Here is a 20,829-nt window from a genome sequence, read left to right as displayed (position 1 = left end):
TACCAACATCTCTAACTCTACAACACTCACTCAGACGCCTTCTATAATTACATGCTTACATCTCTTCACCCCTCATAATATGAAACTCTTCCAACACTTCATTCTTTAAGTCCCAGTTCTCAGCAAAAATGAAATGTATCAATGTTTAAAGCTTTATTACAAAAAGTAGAAGAAAAAAAAAATTGTTACACTTTTAATCCTCATTTTTACAAATATAATACGCTACACATTATCACAAAAAAATAAGGTAGTGCCATTATACATTACTGGAAATATTATGTAATTAATTTATAAAAAATATAAGCCATTACAATTTGTCATATCAATACATGTACGTCAGGGCAATACTAAACATGTACATTTAATAATGCTATAGGTGTCACATTTGCAATTTCTAAAAAAAAAAAAAAAAACATTTATAATAAAAAAAATACATTTGAAATTATAAAAACAAATATAAATTAAAAAATTACTATATTTGGAAGACCAAACACTCAAACTTTCTAATGCGAGACCTATTGCATTTCCAATGCTTTTTATGCAAGGTTTTATGTGCAAAACACAGGAGCTTAAAGCTAGCTCTCCGACGTACAGGTAGCCAGTAAAGTTCCCTTAGGGAGTAGGATGCTGAGCTATATATTTTTTTGTTATAAATTAGTTTAGCTGCAGCATTCTGGATAACCTGCAGTCTGGCAAATCGGTCATGCCACCATAAAGGGCAATACCGTAGTCCAGGCTACTTAAAAGAAGAGCCTGGGTCACGGATTGTCTGCAATTATAGGGGATCCAGGGAAACTAGCAGTTTTAGTGTCACAAAAGCTTTACCACATAAGGTATGTACTTGGTCCTGCATGGAAAGGGTTTCAAAGACAATGCCCAGGTTTTTTACTGCTCGTTTGGGTTTTGGAGCAGTACCTGGGACCACAAACTGTTGTCCCAAATTGTTTGGGCGCCACCAAGGAGTAGAATTTCAGACTTCCCCGCATTTAATTTTAAATAGTGCTGGAACCTCCAGTTTGCAAGTTCCGAAAGGCAGTTTATTAAATTGCCCTTAGTCTCTGTACTGGTCAGTTTGTTTAGCAGGGGAATCACCAATTGGGTGCCATCTGCGTAAGAGCAAATTTCAAATCCCCACTTCCTGCTAATGTCCGCCAATGATGAGACATATACATTAATAAGGGTAGGACTCAAGGTCGCGCCTTGCGGGACTCCATATTTAATATTCTTTCAGGAGGAAGTGTAGGATCCCATTCGAATTGTTTGGGTTCGGTCTTTGAGAAAAGAGGCGAACCATAATAGGGCTTTACAGCAAATCCCTTTTTTGTAGAATATTTGAAGAAATTTGGTATGGGACACAGTATCAAATGCCGCAGTAAGGTCCAATAGGATCAGTGCTACAGCTTGATTTTGGTCGACCTGAGATCTGATGCTATCCGATACTGCTAATAGGGTAGCCTCAGTACTGTTATTTGTCCTGAAACCGGCCTGTGAAGGATCAAACAAGTTGTTGGTCTCGAGGAAAGCAGTGAGTTGTTTGTTAACTAGCCGCTCCAGAACTTTAGAGAGATATGGTAGCTGTAAAATTGGGCGGTAGTTAGCTGATTAGATTCAGAGTCCGGTTTTCTTTAGGAGGGGGAAAACCACGGTTTATTTTCCAATTCTGAACAAAGGGCACGTCTGTGCCTTGTCTGGATGTACACATTCTGTTTGATGTATTCAGTATACATAAAAAGCACCTAAGAACTGGTACAGACACAGAAATCTGTCTGGGATCATTACAATTAGCCAACATGAGAACAGGTATTCCAAGGTAAAAGTTATACAATTGTATACCAATTTTCATCATTCAAGAACACAGGAACAGCCTGGACGGGGACAGAGGCATGAACAACCAGGACAAAAATATGTAGGTTACTGCTGCCATTTGACAAAAATTGCAATCATCTCCATAAAATGTTGTTTGTACCTAAAAAGCAGATACAACTTACATGTACCTTACATAAATGGTCAGCCAACATTAATGGGGAGACAGTTTAAGCAGTGCGAGTAACTATGCCCTCTTTGTTCTATGGACAGCAATTGTAAAAAAGTTAAAAACGTTTGTTTAGATACCAAACACTACCCATTCAAGCAGAGTTAACTGCGAAGGTTAACATAGCATTTGCAGTTTTTCATCCCTACATCACTTCTTCTAGCCATATGTGCACAATGTAAACCAGATCAGCTCTATATAGAGGACCCAGGGACACATGCAGAATTAGGGAAAGGGGACAACTGAAGTATCAATTAATAAAGACCGATACCAAAGAAGAAACATCACAGTTAACATTTCAAAGCCAAAGTTCCTTCCTGGACCATCCAATGCCCTCTAGTGGGACTATAAAACGAATTTGTAGCTAGCACTGTAATCAGAAGGAGAAAAGGTCCCGAGTAACTGGAGGATTGAGAGGGGGCACAGAGATTGAGGCAGGACTGGTTGTAAAGGTAGATCCCCACTCTACATCTAGCACTGATCGTGTAGAAGAACCCACTACATGTCAGGGAGGGGGGGGGGGGGGGGAGATCTCTGCTGCCCCAATGACTCATGTTTGAATCTGTTAAAACTGGAATCTAGCCACTGCTACATGTCCGATATAAGCCTTCTTTGAATAAATAATTTCCGTGGAGTTTGTAGAGACAATGATACAAATCGCAATTCCTAGGGGCGTAGATTTCAGTGTCCTGGACAAGAGACATAATCATAGGTGTATTAGGACACTTTTTAAAATTTATTTTTTATTTAAAAGGTTTTTATATAGCGCTGGCTAGACCCGGAGGTACCAGAACGCTTTACATGGGTATCAGACAATAAATTGCAGGTTACAGCTTTAACAAGGTTACACAGTTATTAGAGCATAACCATTTTAGTTACAAGTAAGGTTGAGACAAACAAAAAGGAACATAGGGGTAGGGGAAAAAGCTGGCAAGGGGGAGATATTCCGGGGAGTGGGGGGGGGGGGGGTAAGAGTAGGGGGAAGTAGACAGAGTGGAGGTTGGGAGGTTTAGGGACATGGCATGGCAAGAGGAGGGGGAGGGTGACAGGGACACAAACCAGTAGACTAGTCAAAGCTGCGCTCAAAGTCCAGAAGCTGTGAACCCAGGGGGGAGTGGTATCATTTCACCATCTCGGTTGCGAGAGGCTCTCTAAGCGCAGTGGACTCTGAGGAGTCTCAGACTCCAAGGCCCATTTACTGGATCCTTCCCCAAAAAGGGGAGATAGGGGGCTTTGGCAAGGGGTGCCATACCATATCTCAATTGTGAGTGGCTCCCTTGGCGCTGTGGACTCTCAGCGGGTATGCTTAGATTCCAGCGAATATATCTTGGATCTTTCCCCAAAAAGGGGAAGAGTGCTTAGTCCAAGGGCACAAAAGCACAGGGGGCTAGGTGGTAAAAGCTGGCAAGGGGAGATATTCCGGGGAGTGGGGGGGTAGGAGCAGGGGAAGTAGACAGAGTGGAGGAGGGAAAGAGGAGGGGATGATTAGAGACACGGCAAGGCAAGAGAAGGGGGGAGAGTGATGAGGACACAAACCGGTAGGAGAGTCAAAGCTGCGCCCAAAGTCTAGTAAGCTGTGAATTCAGGGGAGTGGTATCATTTCCCCATCTCTGTTGCGAGAGGCTTCCTAAGCGCAGTGGACTCTGAGGGGTCTCTGAGACTCCAAGGCCTATCTTACTTGATCCTTCCCCAAAAAGGGGAGAGGAAGTGCTTTGGCAAGGGATGCCATACAATACCTCAATTGTGAGTGGCTCCCTTGGCGCTGTGGACTCTCAGCGGGTATGCTGAGACTCCAGCGAATACATCTTGGATCTTTCCCCTAAAAGGGGAGAAGGAGTGCTTAGTCTAAGGGCACAAAAGGACAGGGGGCTAGGCGGTGATGCAGGCAAGGGAAAAGATTCAGGAGAGAGGGGATAGGAGCAAGGAAGTAGACAAAGACCAAAAGAATGCTGAATAAGAACAGATAGATAAGAGACAAGGAAAAAGCAGAGTCACAGAAATACCATTGGGGGGGGGGGGGGGGGGGGGGGGGGGGGGGGGGAGGGGGCAAGACAGGGAGATGGGGAGAAAAACTGTGCCCAAAGTTCGGCTGGGTAGGTGATGGTCAGGGGATGAACCAAGGCCGATCTCCTCAATAGCTGAACAGAGCATAGTGCTTGGACTCCGCTGTCAGGATGGGGATCAGAGTATGCTCAGAAATTGCCATGGAGTGTTGATTGGGTAGTGGTCACTACCATCCCTTATTCACCTTCGCTCTATTGCTGCCTTTTGGTCATTTTACTCTACCCCGGGGTCCCATCAGGCACTCCGGTCCCAGGCAAGTTCTCTACCTAGAGACGGTAGCAGCGAAGAATTGCAAGACCACCACTTCCCCATTTTAGTATTTGCGAGGGCGTTCTGTATATTGGGCGTCACTTTTCTGGATCAGGCATGACAACTACCTCAATTTCTGGAGTGCATCCCCCGCGATCCGGGCAACCCTCAGTGGATGGTCACTGAATGTAGAACTTCGCTGGGCTGTCCAGAGTTGCAGCATGACACTATGGGGTCTGCTCCGGTGATTCCTCCAGTGAAGCGCTATTCCCTCTTTAGGTCACTTAGCGATTTCGTAAGGGGAAGCATTCCCCACCAGCCACAGCCGATGATATGCAGCGTCGGCTCTGAGTATTATTACTGACCATTGCCCCGGAGGTTGCTTGGTGATCAGGTAGGGTGCCGGTCCCACTATATTTATGCTTTACTGCTGTGAACGAGGCAGCGAGTCCAGAGCTGGGGGGAGTCTCCAGATGTAAATGCATGTCCCTGCCACTGGGTGTCGCAGGAGGATCAATCCCAGACTACAGAGGTATTCGGCTGTGGCTTTGTGCCCTAGCCGCTGTGTGAAGTTTTAGTTATTTTCTCTTGATTTTGCAAAAAAGGCCCCAGTTGTAGCTTTTTGATGCATTAGTTACAGCCTTGCAATGTTGTGCAAAGCTCCAGGAGGTGAACATCAATAGCTGCAGCATGAGTATAAGACCCAAACACAGGCTTCAGATATTGAAGGTAGTACCAGCCTGATGCATTAGTTATTGGTGCTTTATGTTGCAGAAGGAAGCGGATACGTTGGATGGTTCTGCTCTGTGATGCATGAAGACAATTGAGAGCCTCAGTCTAGCTTGAGCCCCCGTCCATCCACGGCTTTGGTTAAGGCCAGGCACCCCTCTCTGCACAGCTCTTCACAGGCTCCGCAGCTTTCTCTCCTGGTTCAGCTTTTGGAAAAATGTCTTGCAGTAGGAGCTGATCATGATGGCGCAGGCGGGAGCCACCTTGACAACACGTGGCAGAAACCCTGCAAACAGCCCCCAGGTCCCAGATTCTGCCAGAATAGTCTGCATCAGCAACCAGGTAGAAGTGCAAGGTTTTCGCGCAGAGGCTCTTAAGGTCTCCAGCTCTCTCAGCGCAATCTGCCGGTGGGTTTTCACCACATCGAAGGGAATGAAGGGTAGGGTGAGAACTGCAGCAATAGTCCCTTAGATAGCCCCAGCTGTGAAGCTGGTCATGAAAGTGGCTTCCTCTGTGCACGAGCGCTCCCAGTTTCTGCTTGACGAGCTCATAGTGAAACCAGTAGAGAGCTGAACAAGGCACATCGGGCAGCACAGTGGGTCCCCAGCCTCTCCAGAGGTACAGACAGCAGTCCTGTGCAATGGATGCATCAATGCCCCCAGCCTTAATGGGGGGGGGGGGGAAGAGAAATCGCCACCCCGGAGCACCTAGTCTGCCCCTGCGGCGTGGCAGAGCCCCGCTCCGCCTCTTCTGCTGGGGCCGCTCCGGTCTCCCGCACTTCGCCGGGACGAGGGGGGCAGAGAAGGGGGGTGGGGGGTGCTCACCTGCAGCTGCCGCCGCTCCAATTCTGCCACCTCAGCAGAAATCCAGGATCACGGCCCCCTCCGCTAGGTGGCCGGCTCTCAGCAATTCGGGTCACCTCTCCATTGTCGGATTGCCTGCCGGCATCCGCTGCGGGTCCGTTCTACTCAGCGGTGTCCAGCTTACTTTGAGTGATCGGGGTCCCGTTCTTTGTCGGACTCCGATCGGCAGCAGTGATGTCTTTTCCGCCGACGTATGCCTTGGACACCTCTAAGGCTGCAAGCTGCCTCCCACTCCCAGAGGGGCCCGAAGCTGGGAAATTCAGCACCTGTACAGGCTTCCGGGATGGGTTTACACTCGGCGGAGGCGCCCCCCCCCCCCCCACCCCACCCCCCGGGGAAGCTCAGCCCGCAGCGCTAGGATACCCCATTCAGTGTTGTTCGTACTATATAAAACTCCACACAAAAAAAATAAAGATTAAACCTCTGGTTTCTTGCGGTCAAGTCGGTCTTCCCTCTTGTAGCTTCTGTAAACTGGACAATCATTTTGGCCATTATCCCTATGCCTCACAGGCTAAACGTGCATGTTAGACAGGGAAGGAAAAGCATGCAAGCAACGTGAAAAATACCAGTCAGCATTTGGGCATAATCAAATATATATATATATATATAACAAATACATAACCTCTAAAACCTTTCACATAAAAGCAACAAAAGGGAATACGGAGTACATTTAATTCCGAGACCAGTGAAAAACATGTCTCGATAAAGTACACACTGGATAAGCAAATGAGCATTCTAAAAGCAGTTCAAAACTTCAGAAACCCAAGGCCACCTGGTTAAATCAGAACAAGCATTGGAAATGCAATAGGGCTCGCATTAGAAAAGTTTGAGCTATTTGTTTTGTAAAAAGTGTTCTTTGAAATGGCAATAGTTCTAAAATTAGCAAATGTGATACCTATAGCATTAGTCAAGCTACATGTTTATTTTTTCCCTGTCTTACATGTATTGGTGTGAAGTGACTATTACTAATGGCTTATACATTTTGTAAATAAATACCTGCATACGATTTTTAGTATTTTTTAAAGGTACTATATTAAAAGTTTGTAATTCAGTTTATGCAAGTTTCTTTTTTATTTTTAATTAGGAATAAAAGTCATTTAAAAAAAAATGTAATAAAGTTGTGTTGTTGGTGATTGGTGCTGTGGTGGTGCAGAGTGGTGGTGCAGAATGGTGCTGCTGTGGTAGTGCAGAGTAGGGGTGCTGCGGGGGTGCCGAGTGGTGCTGCAGGGGTGCCGAGGGATAATGCGGGGGTGCCGAGGGATAATGCGGGGGTGCCGAGGGATAATGCGGGGGTGCCGAGGGATAATGCGGGGGTGCATGGGAATGCTGTTAGACTGCTCGGAAATATTTCTGCGGTTTGTTTTGGTTCTGGCTGGCGACGCCTCTGCCATAAATGAAAGATAAAGGGAGAGACTGCGGCATGGGGAGCGGGGCAGAGATGGGCTGCAGAGGAGAGAGCGCACGAGGGGGGTGACAGACAGTCAGAGACCTCCGGCAGACTGAGGAGAGCGAGCGGGAGGGGTGGCGGAGAAAGACAGACAGTCAAAGAGAGAGAGAAGCTGAGACAAGCATTCCAAGAGAGGGTGAGGAGGCAGTCACAGAGAGAGGCAAAGGCAGGCAGTGGATAGTGAGAGAGGCAGAGACGGGCAGTGGAGTCAGATAGAAGCATAAGAGAAAGGAGAGAGGCAAAGTAGAAAAGGCAGGCAGACCGTCAACGGAAGAGAAATGGAGACAGGCATTCAAAGAGAAAGCGTGAGACAGTCGGGGCAAGAAAACAATGAAACAGGCAGAGAGAGCAAGTCAAAAAGAGAGCGGGGCAGAGATATAACGTGTAAAAGTGAGAGAGGCAAAGTAGAAAAGAGACAGCGGGACAGAAAGACAGAGAAGCTGGTACAGACAGTGGAAGAGAGGCAGGGAAGAGAGAAAGAGGGGCAGAGACAGACACATTGACAAAGAAAGAGAAGCAGCAGAAGCAGAGAGCGGATCAGAGAGGGAGGGAAATAAAGGGGAAACGATAGAGGGGCAGAGACAGACAGTGGAAATCAGAGACAGGGAGGCTGATGCACAGAGCAAGGCAGAGGCAGACTGTGGAAAGATAGATACAGAGACAGACAATTGAAAAGACAGACATTCAGGGGCAAAGATAGAGAGAAGCGAAGAATGACAGTGGAAAAGAGAGGGGCGCAGACTGAGGCACAGAGGCAGATAGCGACAGCTGAAAAGAGAGGCAGAGACAGGCTCAGTGGAAAAGATAGAGAAGCAAAGGCACAGAGAGAGTGATAGACAGTGGAAAAGAGGGCACGAGAGAGGCAGATATATTAGAGTAGAAAGAGCGGCGAAAGAGAGAAAGAGGAGGAGGCACAGAAACTGGAAATATTTCTGCGGTTTGTTTTGGTTCTAGCTGGCGGCACCTCGGCCATAAGTGAAAGATAAAGGGAGAGACTGCGGCATGGGGTGCGAGGCAGAGACGGGCTGCAGAGGAGAGAGCGCGCGAGGGGGGGGGGGTGACAGACAGTCATAGAGAGACCTCCAGCAGAGTATTACATTTAGGAAACAAAAACGTGAAACTATGGTGCTCCCTCGAGAATTGGTAACATTACCTCAGGACCCAAAATATCATATGCTGCCTTCATTGAAAGGGATAAACTAACTCGTGAAACGTTCTTTATTATATAACCCAAGATCAAACAAAAACCAATTATCGGAAGAAAAGCACGAGACCTTTAAAAAACACTTTCCTCCTTCACTAAAACTTGAAGGTATACACCAAGTTCAATAAACTGGGTTCTAGAATATTAATTTAATGTAAATATAACTGGTGTGGCTCTGATTTTATACTTTGCTTATACTTTTTTTGTTGAACAACTGTGTAAACTAAGTGTTCTGGCATCTAGATGAGACAGACCACACTGTAGAAAACCTCAAATCCAAAACCGTGGCATAATTTAAAGAACAGGAATTATTACCACGATAGCCCATTTTATTGGCTTTATAGCTAAAACAAGCAACTGTTCGAATAGAATTTAGTAAAAGCTAAAAACACATTAGGATTTTGAAGAGAACAAAACATTAAGTGCCCACATTTTGATAATCCCTGGGATGGTTCTCGCTATACTAATGTTTAACCCCTTCGATGCTGATGAAGAGCTCAGCTCGTCATCAGCCACGGGGGGCGTGTGCGGATGACGAGCTGAGCTCGTCATCTAACGCGGCTTTTTGAAAAAAGCCGCGTAGCGCGAAAATTACCGCCGCAGCGATGAGGTTAAGAGGGAAAAAGGTCAGTCGAACTCAACTGTGTGTACCAAAGATGAGGAAGAAGAACTGTTAAACTAAAGTGAAGTAAATAATTACAAGGTAGGAAGGGTGACGAGACGCACGGGGAGCAGCAGCCTTTGATGTGCCGGCCGGCCGTGCAGTGAATAATTAGGGGAGGAGAAATGCCGGCTGAGGCCAAGCGCACGCACGCTGGGGGAAGCTGGAGATGCCTGTGGGAGGGAGGCCGGTGGCTTTGATGTGCACGCGCTTTTTGACAATGCGCTTGCGCTTTGAGCTTGCTTTTCTCAGGCACAGCATCAAATCGCCCGATGGTTAAGCTCTGGTTAAGCCCCAATATGTCTCGACATCTGCAATGCGCAAGCGCATTGGCAGAGGTCGAGCCCTAAAAACAAGCAATGACCAAGCCAACTGAGCTTTTTATTGTTTTAACTAGTATTTTTATTTTTTTAAGATATGTCCAGTATAATAGAACATACCATTGTGATACTAGGAAACCTGATTTACTCGGAAACCAAAACATATCAAGAGACTAAAGGAAGCTTAAGACAGGGATATTAACAGACCCGCACCAACATGAACCTGTGACTCCATTCCGCAATACTATTTCATTGGCTTACAGTTTCACGGTCGCATACATTCACACGTGTGGTAAAATTGCAGATGTTTGTTGCAGCAGAAAGAATGAAGCGGCACTCGAAAATCTGTAGGTAACTGTGCTGCCTTTATTAAGTTAACACATGGCACATTTAAGCCACAGATTTAAGAAACGAGGGTCCTGGCACACAGGAAAGAAATGGGCAAGCAGTGACATTGCGCATGGGAGAAAGCGGAGCAGACATGTGGTTTCAGTCGTTTTTGGAAGACTGCACATTCCAGGTAATTATCAAACTTTTCCAATCAGCAATTTATAATCTGCTCCATGGAGTTCCGCAAAGCTCCTCGTTGAGCCAGAGGCTATTTAATATACATGTGCTAATACTGGCAAACATAGTGGAGCAGTAGCACTTCTCAACTCTTACGGGGGAAACCAGGCAAATTTTAATTTCGCTCTTCGTAATGGACAACTCCACCTCTCCCTGTATGGATCCATGTCTTAAGACAGTGGCTGTTTGGATGAGGCTTAACTGCCTAAACCTTACACTGTAATAAAAAAAAAAAATGGAGGTGCTTACACTAGACAACCCATCTGTGAGGTCCCCACTGTTGGCCAGGTGAGTCCTAGTCGGTCGATCAAAGATTTAGGTTTTATCTGGATATCAGATTGTAAATGGAGCGGCAAATCATCAAGGTAGCAGCATGATGTTTTGGACTACAAAGATGCAAAAAAAAAAACTGTCATGCATGCTCTAATAATCTCTAGAGTGGCTTAGGTCCATGTGCTATACCTGGGTGTCAAGCAGGCATGGCTACAGATGGTTCAGGATGCTATGGCTCACCTTTCATGGCATACCCCTCACAATGCTCGTTTCCCAACATCTTTGCCAGTAGTATTGGACTCCTATACCTCAACGCACTAAGTAGAAGGAGCTATGCTGTGTATATAAAGCCATGCAGCAGGCGGACCTTTTAAATGTAGGCGCTCAGATCCATCTCAACAGCTCGAGGAGGTAACTTTGATCCAGTAAATCAAATCTGTCCCTCATTCCCAAAATTAGACAGGCAAGTAAGGGAGGGTAGTCGTTTGCATATCTGGGACCGAAATTATGGAGTGTCCTGCAGCCCAATCAGTCTATGCAACTCCTACATGAGGTTTCTGAAGATACTCAAGACTTTTTTTAATCCTATTTCGGCAGTTCCTGGTCTTTGATCTGCTACCTCTTTGAAACAAATTCATATGGGTAAATTAATTTTTCCTTTTGATTGGAGCCAGCATAAAGGAGCAAACAGGGAGGACTATAGTTATGAAATAGTTCTTCAGGAAATTCAATGCAAGCACCCAACTTGCAAGAGACAGATATCTCCAATGAGTAACAAGCATTGAGAAAATTACTACACCGGGCTCAGCCAAGACGTGACTAGGTATCAGGCAAATGGCTGAAAGAGGTTGTTGGTTCAAGAAAACGAAAAAAAAGCCAACAGTTGAAGGATGTGGACCCGAAGCCCACTGGGAGTACATTAAATATAACAGGTCTGACAGCTGTTCTGGTGAAAGCCAGAGCTAATAAAAAGGAGTACTCAATCACTTAAGTTCTAACCAGAATCACAGGAAAAAAAGAAGGATTGTACAGCATTGTGGATTAGTTACACTAGCCACGAAACTATAACCAGCTGCATAATTTGCAGATTAGTATTTCATTCACATAGATTAAAAATGCTGCAAGACACTTCGAAAACAGTAACCCATAGCTGAAAGGTAAGAACCTGGCTGCAGACAAGTACAGAGGGGGCAATTTTGGCTGAATCTTTATATCCACAATCCATTAACTTTGGCTTGAGAGGAAGAGAGGGGAAGAATATGAACGAACAAGTGTGCATTTTGTCAAACGAAGACTGCGGGAAACAAACCTAAACACCTGCATAGATTTCTCCCATTGTAATTAAAATGTTATTTCACTAGGCATGAACATTCATCAATAAGCCAAAGGTTATTCTCAAAGCATCGGTTATTTTAAGAGGACACTAATAGTTTAGAAGAATTACCAACACGATGCACATCTTTAAGCTCTGTCTTGACTCAAAGTACCTCTCAGTGACTTGTACAGTGTGGGATAAATTACCCACTAGTGTACATTATAAGTATATCACGAGTCACAGATGATTTTCATGATTTAGAGGAAAAAGACCAAAGGTAGTGTTGGTTTTCCAGGTCATGAACTCCAAAGTGATTTGCAATATCCTTTTAACATATGGCAGAGGGTATTTTACTCCTTATAATACATGGTCACACCATCACCCTTCTCGCAAACTGATTTAATCCTTGGTGTCTTTCATATAAAAGAGCATGGTTGAAGACATGAAGACTAAACTCAAAATCTGTAGTGTGAAATGCATTACCACACCAAAATGCAGAGCGGTGTATAATATATATATATATATATATATATATATATATATATATATATAAAATGCAAATCAGATTTTTTAAATTATCTGTGGCTCAGAACATGTACAAAGATGCAAAGAGATTCAGCCTTTCAATAAATAACTCATACACGCACATAAACATGTTACACTATCTTCTGTTCATTTAAGGAAAACAGATCAGAAGAAAAGCCAGTTCTTGTTTGTTGTTGTTTAAACTGGAGTTCCAATTGTACTCTACGACCGGCCTTTCACCCAGTCTGCTGGTAATATCAGAATGCATTATATTTTCACAACTCAAATGCAATAACTATTTCAGCTGAGCAGCTAAGTTATTTTGTTATAAAAAAGGTGACCAGAGACGTCACAACTAGACGGTAACAAAGAAATTAATGAAAGGCCGTTATAAAGGGATTGAAGGCTCGCATGTACTGTAGACATGTAAATATCTGTGGCACGTGGTTATTAATGAATAAAAGTATTTCAAGAAAGCTCAGTGTGAATATAGGGACCTAAAACACAAATACATTTTTAAAACATAACTAGAATGCACAGGATTAAAAGAACCCTATCTTAAATTATTAGAAAAGTGTACATGCAGGCTTGTTTTCTGCGAGTAATATAAATGTTTATAGGCTCGGATGTAAACAAAAAAAATAAAAATTTACTAAATGGGCATTCAAGTGCTTCCAATAAAGTGCTTCATGTAAAGTCAAGATTTATTGTTTCCAATTATTAAAAATTACTACAATTACATTAGAAAATCATTCATTAATAAAATGTGCATGAGTTTTACCATATTGAATTGAATAGTCCGTAAAATTATTAAGTTCTCAATTATTTAATTTCGGTTGAGTTCTTCTTACTTGGCCAATCTTCTCAAGTGTGCATTTCCTGGGCTTTTTATTAAAATACTAACTTTGTTTATCAAGTGTTGGATTTAGCGTTTTCAACTTCTCTCGTCTCCCCAATTTCCACTTGTCATAGGAGAGATTGTGCTTTCCTCATGTATTTAACCCCCCTACAAGCCAACGTGGGGGGACGATCCATCCAACCATCGAATTACGGCTTTCCTGCATGTTCGAATGTTCAATTGATTAAAAATATTTTTTAAAAGCTGTCTCCTTAAGTCCTTAAGAGCTTGGCAAACATAGCAGGTGGGTTAATGTTTCATTTTGATAACCACATAGGCGACAATGAGGGTCCGTGTAACTACCTTTCCAGGATGGTAACAAGTCCTTTGAAAGCTGTAAGCCCAGCCGATGTTCTATATATCTTTGTTTTAGTGTCATATTAAAGTGACTTTCTAAATAAGGCTGCAGCTTTTTTCCGGACTATGAATTTATCACTGTCCACCCATGTCGTCGCTTCGAGATTATTGATTTGTCTTCCAAATAGGATTTCCATTTGACAGCATTATTTGTTATTTTGTCGAAGCTGGTTCTGTCTGGCATTGAATCCCATGTCGATTGGATTCCTATGCACCTCAAGGATTGGGTCAAGAAATCTCCCCAACTGCGTGGCGTATGCGGTTTCTGCTGGATTTCAATTTCTTCCCAACACAGGCTATCCAGTGAGCCTTCCTCTGACAGACTTACTTTGACAAAGTTTCGCAAAAGTACCCATGCTGCAAAACTTCTGATTCAGCAGGCCAAATTCTAGGCGAACCTGCGCTGGGGAGGCTGATTTTGGGAGGTTTAAAGCCGCCTTGTAGGTCTTTGTTTGTAGGCTATTTAACAACCCCGCCTCTTTGCCACACCAGGTGACTAATGCATATGACAAAGTGGGTAAGGTTTGCGATTGCATCACTTTAAGCAGGTGTGTATAATTTGGACAACTTAATTTGTTCTGTAATTGCCGGAATGCATAGATCAAGGAATATGATTTTGCCTTTAGATCTATTTTGTGTTCCTTGTAGCTAGGCCTTGCCCCAGTTTTAGACCTAGGTACTTGTAGGATACTTCCTCCCTTATTAGGGTACTATTTGCGTACCATTTAAATGGCGATTTTGTTTACTAGGCGGACCACTTTGGTTTTCTCTGTATTTAGTTCCAAACTTTCGTGCTCCAAGTAGGTTATCATGTTGTTAACCGCATCATTGCTACTGTATACTCCCGTGCTGTGCTGCAATTTTCAAAATCCCTTGTTATGTGACAAGGTCAACTCGTCATAAGCACAGCGCAGGTAACACCCATGACGAGTTGACCTTGTCACAAGCATCGAAGAGGTTAATCAGTCTTTGGAGGCCTATTGGGGTTTGACTCAGAACAATGTAGCCAGCATACTGCAGGAAGGGAATTGGGTTTTTTGCCAAGTACGGTGGATGTCCTTCCCCCACCTGCATGTGTGACAATATCCGCCATGTAAAGATTGAATAAGCTGGGGGCCAGGACGCAGCCTTGTTTTAAGCCCTGTTTCGTGCTAATTTCATCCGTAATACTGCTACCGTCTCCCAATTTAACTCTTGCCCAGGTGTCACTATACAGGCTTATTATTGCCTCCAGTAGGTTCTTCAGTAGTCCCCATGATCTAAATTTTTCCCATAATCTGTTTCAGTTCACCCTGTCAAAAGCCGCTCACAGGTCTATAAAAACACGCAAATCTGGTCTTCTTTGTTTCTGCTTTTTCCTTCAGGAGAGCCAGGGTTGTCAGGTTTGTCAGTGTGCCAGTCCTTGGCCGGAAACCAGTTTGGAACATGGGTATTATATTGGTGTCCTCCATCCAGTCTTGGGAGGTGTAGCAATAAACAAGACCCGTATCGTTTCGCCTCCACGTCCATCAGCAATATCAGCCTATAGTTCCCCAGCTCGTTATGATCGCCTTGCTTGAAAATAGGGTGTATTATACTCCCATTCCAAGACGTGGGAATTTTATTCTGGCTGTAGATCGAGTTAAAAAGTATTCTGCCCAAAACTCAGGGGAATGTTTAAAAATGGCATTTGGGAGCCCATTGGGACCTGCTGCGCCCTCTGTTTTCAGGTGTTTTATTACTCCTTGTAGCTGTTCAACTGTTACAAGGGTGTCTGGGCCTAGTACTGCATCTTCTGATTTTTTGGGTGGTATGGTTGGCCTGTTACCGATGTTATCTTTGGCCAATTTTCATTATCATGAGATGGCTTCCTCATATCTTTTAGCAGAATTTCTCATGTTCCTAAAATATTTTTTGCATGCTCAGAGTTACTGGCGCATATTTCGCACTTTTTGCGATGCCACTTTGGTCTGTCCTCCCGGTCAAAAAAACATGCTTTTGACATGCTGGATCCACTTATTTTCCTCCAATTCTTGCCTCTTGTCTTAGGTTTCCCTTTGTCAGTTTATTAATGATACCCCAGAATGTCCGGCCATTTTTGTTTTTACCAGCGATTAGTAGTTTTGTCCAGATTTCTTGGTATGATTTTTTTTGCATTACTCAGCAAAGTCCAGTATTTTTTTCGCATGGCCTTTAATTTCGCCTTATCCGGTTTCTTTCTGTTTTTCCTTATTACCTGCTTCCGGACTTCACGTGTGATTTTCCGTTTTTCCTCCCGGAGGGTGTGGTTGTACCATGGCTTTTTCCTGGAATGGAGTCTTACGTTATTCAATTTCGTAGTTGGGGGATTTCTGGTTAAGACATCACATAGATGTTCCCATGTTTTTATAGGGTTTTCTTTTTATGCGAGTTTAAGAAATTTAAAAAAAAAAAAAAAGAGTTGGTCCATTGTTGGTTTTATATCCTCTCCACCCCATTTAAATTTCCGTAGGTTGAATTTTTCAGCATGTTTAATAACGGTATTTACTTTTTGGATTTTGTTGGCCAAGATTTTGACTTTGGTAATTATTGGGAAATAATCACTTTCTGTGCGTTGCCCCAAAGAAAACGTGCTTACCATCGGCATCAGGTTATTGCTCATTATTGTAAAATCTATTGATTTCCGATTGCTGCTTAAGGTTATTGGTGTAACTATGTCCCCGTTTTCGTTGCCATTCAAAATTGAAAGGCCCAAGTCTCCGAAATCTAGAGTTATGTTATTGTCTTTTGTTAAGTTACTAAGAAAACAAAATGTGTGCGGAGGGTCGAGGGGAATATTTAACGACATGTCTTGCAAAAACCAAGGTTGGAATGTGGGGAAACGTTTCCTTAGGCATGCTCCATCAAACCAAGGTACATACCACTTTTGTACAAGGGAAAACGTTGCATTTGTTCGACCCTGCTAGCGGTTAAACAGACTGCAAAGGTAATCAGATTGATGCGGTTTGGATTTTACAACCCTTTACAGTCAAATCAGGGAACATCAGTATTGGTTTAAATCTTTTAAACAGAAGCGACTCATTAAGAACATCAAAGATAAACAATAGATCTATGCTCCAGGTCGCATTGAGGGTCACTTGAAAATCCATTGGTTGATGGCAATCATATCTGTGGAGAAAGTTTACGAGTTGAGCCAGACACTTATTCTTGCCATAAATGTTAAGGTAGGCGGGCCACTGAAAACTTGAATCGGCCTCAAGCCTGGCTCCGCTCTAGATCCCGTGGGAAGCTCAAGCCCATAACAAGCCGAACGTTCATGTGTCTTCTCCCCGACACCCTCCCCTCCCCAGTCTCTCCCTCTACCAAAGATGGGTTACAACCAGAGAGTTGCCACTCTGGAAGTGGGAATACAGGGTTGAGTCTCTGCATCTGCTCAAAATCCTGTGATTCTAGGCAAATCACTTAATCTCCCCAAGCCTATAAAAAAAATTAATAGGACCTTGTGTAATTTAACTAGTTCTGGTGTGAAGAACCCCAGTACCTTCAGGTCGAGTTACCACTATATCAAAAAACTTCAGAAAAAAGCCCAAAGCGATAAATAAGCCTCAACATAAAAGAAAGACAAATAGCAGCCATTTAGTGGCTGATTTGTACAAAGTGAAACCAGAACACAGGAATAAATAAAGGATAGCTTCCCTCTGAAATTGTGTGATCTTTGGTAAATATTTTATTTCACCAAACCTTCCTTTTCTTCAGTACGAAAGCACTTTCAAATAAGTGAGTTTAGAATACCAGTAGTAAAAAAAAAACTATTGTGTTGGATTTAATAAACTATGTTATTCTATAAAAATCTGGGCCACGTACAGTGTTTAAACGACAACTATCTAACCTCTTAGTTCACTAACGGTTCATGTTTAAAAACTATCACATTGCATAAGTACTTTAAACTGTTGAATGTGCATCATAAAAAGATTCACGGATGGCTTAATGAGGTTATTATAAAGCAGGGATCATCATCCAATTAGATATCCGGTACAGTTGATTTGTGCAGTCACTGTGTAAAGACCATTTAGACAAAGATGGATATGCTCTGCAGCACCACGAAGCGGGAGCCAGTATGGCCAAAAATGGTGTTTAACCTCAAGAAGAATAAGCCTTGCCATCAAACTTGGTCACCATTTCTTAATAAAATGGTGGAAGCATTCCTCATTGTATATAGAGGTTTCTTAAACTTACAGAAATAATTAAACTAAAGAAGAAAACTAGAGAAGAAAAAAGAAAACATAGGAGTTCCAAAAGGCAAAAGGTAAAAATGTATGGAATAGGGAGAGACCGGTAACCTGTAGAACTAACCATGACTGTAGAGACCAAGCAATTTGGCTGATGCCCAGTGGAGCTACCATATAGCGAAAGAGGACATGGGTCGTGGTCCCCCCCCCCCTCACTGACATCACCTACCCAGCCGGAGCTTGGGCAGATTTTCCCCTCGTCTCTACGTCTTATCTTCCTCCTACTCCTTTACCCTATCCCTTATCCTTCCTTGCCCCATTCACCTTGCCCCCCCATGTTCTTTAAATACTTTTCTTGATACTTATGTAACTTACCTGATATAAATTGCAACATTATTGTTCCTCATGTAAAGCGCTCTGTTTCCTTCAGGTCTAGCCAGCGCTATATGATAACTCATTCATTAAATATGTTCCCATTTAGTACACTTTCTCTTTATCTACTTCCCTAGCTCTTATCCCCTCTCCCCTGAACCTCTCACCTTGCCTGCTAGTCTGCATAGCCTCCTGTCCCTTTGTGCCCTTTTGACTAAGCACTCCTCCCCTTGTCGGGGAAAGATGCAATATTTATACTCTGGAGTCTCAGCAAAGCTGCTGAGAGTTCACTGCACCAAGGGAGCCACTCACAGATCAGATATGGTATGGCAACCCTTTCTAAAGCACTCCCTCTCCCCTTTTTGGGGAAGGATCCAGTATGTAGCCTTGGAGTCTCACAGACCCCTCTGAGACAGTCTACTGCGTAAAGGGAGCCTCCCGCAACAGAGATAGAGAAATGATACCACTTCCCCTGGGATCACAGCTTACTAGACTTTGGACGTTGCTTTGAATCGTCTACTGGTTTGTGTCCGTCACCCTTATCCTCCTCTTTCCATGCTGTGTCCTTCACCCCCCCTCTCTTTCACGCCTTCATTACCTGTCTCCTACCCCAGCTCCTACCCCCTCCCCTGAATCTTTCTCCTTGTCTGCTTTTCCCCTTACGTATTTGTGCTTATTGTTTCTCGACCTTACAAGTAACTATGTTGCCATGCTCTAATAACTGTGTAACCTTTGTAAACGATGTAACCTGTAAATATGATCTGATGCTCATGTAAAGCGCTCTAATACCTCCGGGTCTAGCCAGCGCTATATAAAACCTTTAAAATAAATAAAATTAAAATAAATCTAAGGGTGGAGAGCGCAAAATCTTAGAACACTTTAAGCTAGTTCATTTATCAACTAACATGGATCATGTGCACCGTAACAAGTCTAGTCTTCTCAAACCTGCAAAAGTCCTTCAAGTGCATACCTGCGGGACATGGGATCACAAGGCTACACGTACAAATGCTCCAAGAACCAAACCACCATTTCAATCAAATGGACACTTCTGCTATTTTATCAACCATAAGACCATCCCACTTAAATGGTCCTCCCTCCTCAAGACCTTGATAAAGGTTTTACATGTCACCTAAAAGTTGAGCAATCAAAATAAGTCCATGCAGCCTCTGGTGACTAAAGAAATGGGGCCCAAGATTCATGAAGACCTGCTGCATGCCATATTGAAGACCTGCTGCATGCCATATTGCAAAGAAGACTGTAAATGGCATTTAAATTGAAGTAAAACAAAATCAGATGGATATGCTAACAATCTGAACGTACAATGTGCACCTGTACTGTAGGAAAATTTCCCCACGGCTCCAATCAGCAGTCAATACATCACCTACAAAGTATGAAGGAGCTTGAAAGGTCAGGATCATTGACCATTCCACCCCACACTCCAATGGGTAAGAGCAGTGATGCTCCGAGTGAGAGAGACTCTCAGGAGGAATGGGGCCAAGGAGGACCAGATTGTCACTTACAGTCTTCAAATTATATGACCCCCCCCCCACAAAAATTAAGTAACTGTCCATTCAAGTACTCAAAAGTAAATATTCAAAAATATAATTACAGAAAGAACAAAATGTGCCTACACTCCATGTTTTAACGGTACATACGCGGTCTTAACAGAGCGAACATCTTGCACTTTGACTCAAGAGCAATGAAATGTTGAATGAGGAAAACAGAGCGTTGCACAATGTTAAACAATAAATGTTGCACATTCAAGAATATTACTTTTTCATTGGCCTTTGAGCTCAGCGTGTTAAATTTCAACTAGAACATGGCAAAGGCAAATCCCGGCTACTCAATATGCATAAAGTATGAATGTGTTCACCAAGTACCTACTGAAGATGTAAGTAGTTCAGATCTCATCTACTAGAAACAAGTTCAGAGACAGTATCACCCAAAACAACAACTCCTACACATCAGCTGGAAGTAGGAAGTCTATATGGTAATGCGACATAAACCAGCTTACATGGCTTTCATTCAACAAACTTACACATTAAGACAAACATGCACAAGTTTATCGGTCAGCCTAATGCTTAAAGATGCCGTAGAAGGGTTTAATTAAGAGTTTTAACCCAAAGAACAGAAGAGAAGAGAAACAAAACAAAAAAACACTTAAAAATACCAGCATTCTATTCATAACTTAAGTTGCATAACAAGGTTTTTTTTTTATTAGTCTACTAATAACAAAAAAAGTACATTAAAAAACACTAGCTAGGAAATGTAACCTACTCAGACAAGATAACTGAGCTGCTGCCCAGTCTAAAAATCTTTAGAAGGCAGCAGTACATGTTACAAGAACAGGTGACCCCAAATGTCAGTTACTAAATTTGGTAAACAATGGTTAACATCCTCACCGTCGTCACTTGTCACTGTCAAGAGCAGCAGCTGTCCCCTTCCTATTATCAGACAGGGAGTTCAGCTTGCACATTCCCAGAGCAAAACCTATTTACAGTTGGTATTGTTTTCCAAACCATAGATCTACCAACACCATTTCACATTACGCTAATGGAAATCAAAGCCATTCCACACTACAAGACGGTACAACAGCTGTTTATTACTTTAAAAAGGACCAGCGAATAAAGAAGCGCTTCGATGAGAAACATTTTCTTAGCAGTAAAAGCTCTGATTTAGATTTTCACTGAAGTAGTAACTAATTGCTCAACTCAATATAACTATGAATTGAAGGCTGTCGAAATCTACAGCAACTTTTAAAGAAAG

General features: G+C 43.2%; 1 protein-coding gene across 3 annotated transcripts in view; it reads right to left on the bottom strand.

Moving 5' to 3' along the window:
- ATP2A2 (ATPase sarcoplasmic/endoplasmic reticulum Ca2+ transporting 2) overlaps positions 1-20,829 on the bottom strand; it is a 311,453-nt gene that overhangs the window by 287,230 nt on the left and 3,394 nt on the right. The gene's annotated exons all lie outside the window — the stretch shown is intronic.

The sequence above is a fragment of the Lissotriton vulgaris genome, chromosome 11, assembly GCF_964263255.1.
Source record: "Lissotriton vulgaris chromosome 11, aLisVul1.2, whole genome shotgun sequence".
NCBI lineage: Eukaryota > Metazoa > Chordata > Amphibia > Caudata > Salamandridae > Lissotriton > Lissotriton vulgaris.
Note: the sequence above shows the minus strand (reverse complement) of the source record. Positions and strands in the feature narration are given on the sequence as shown.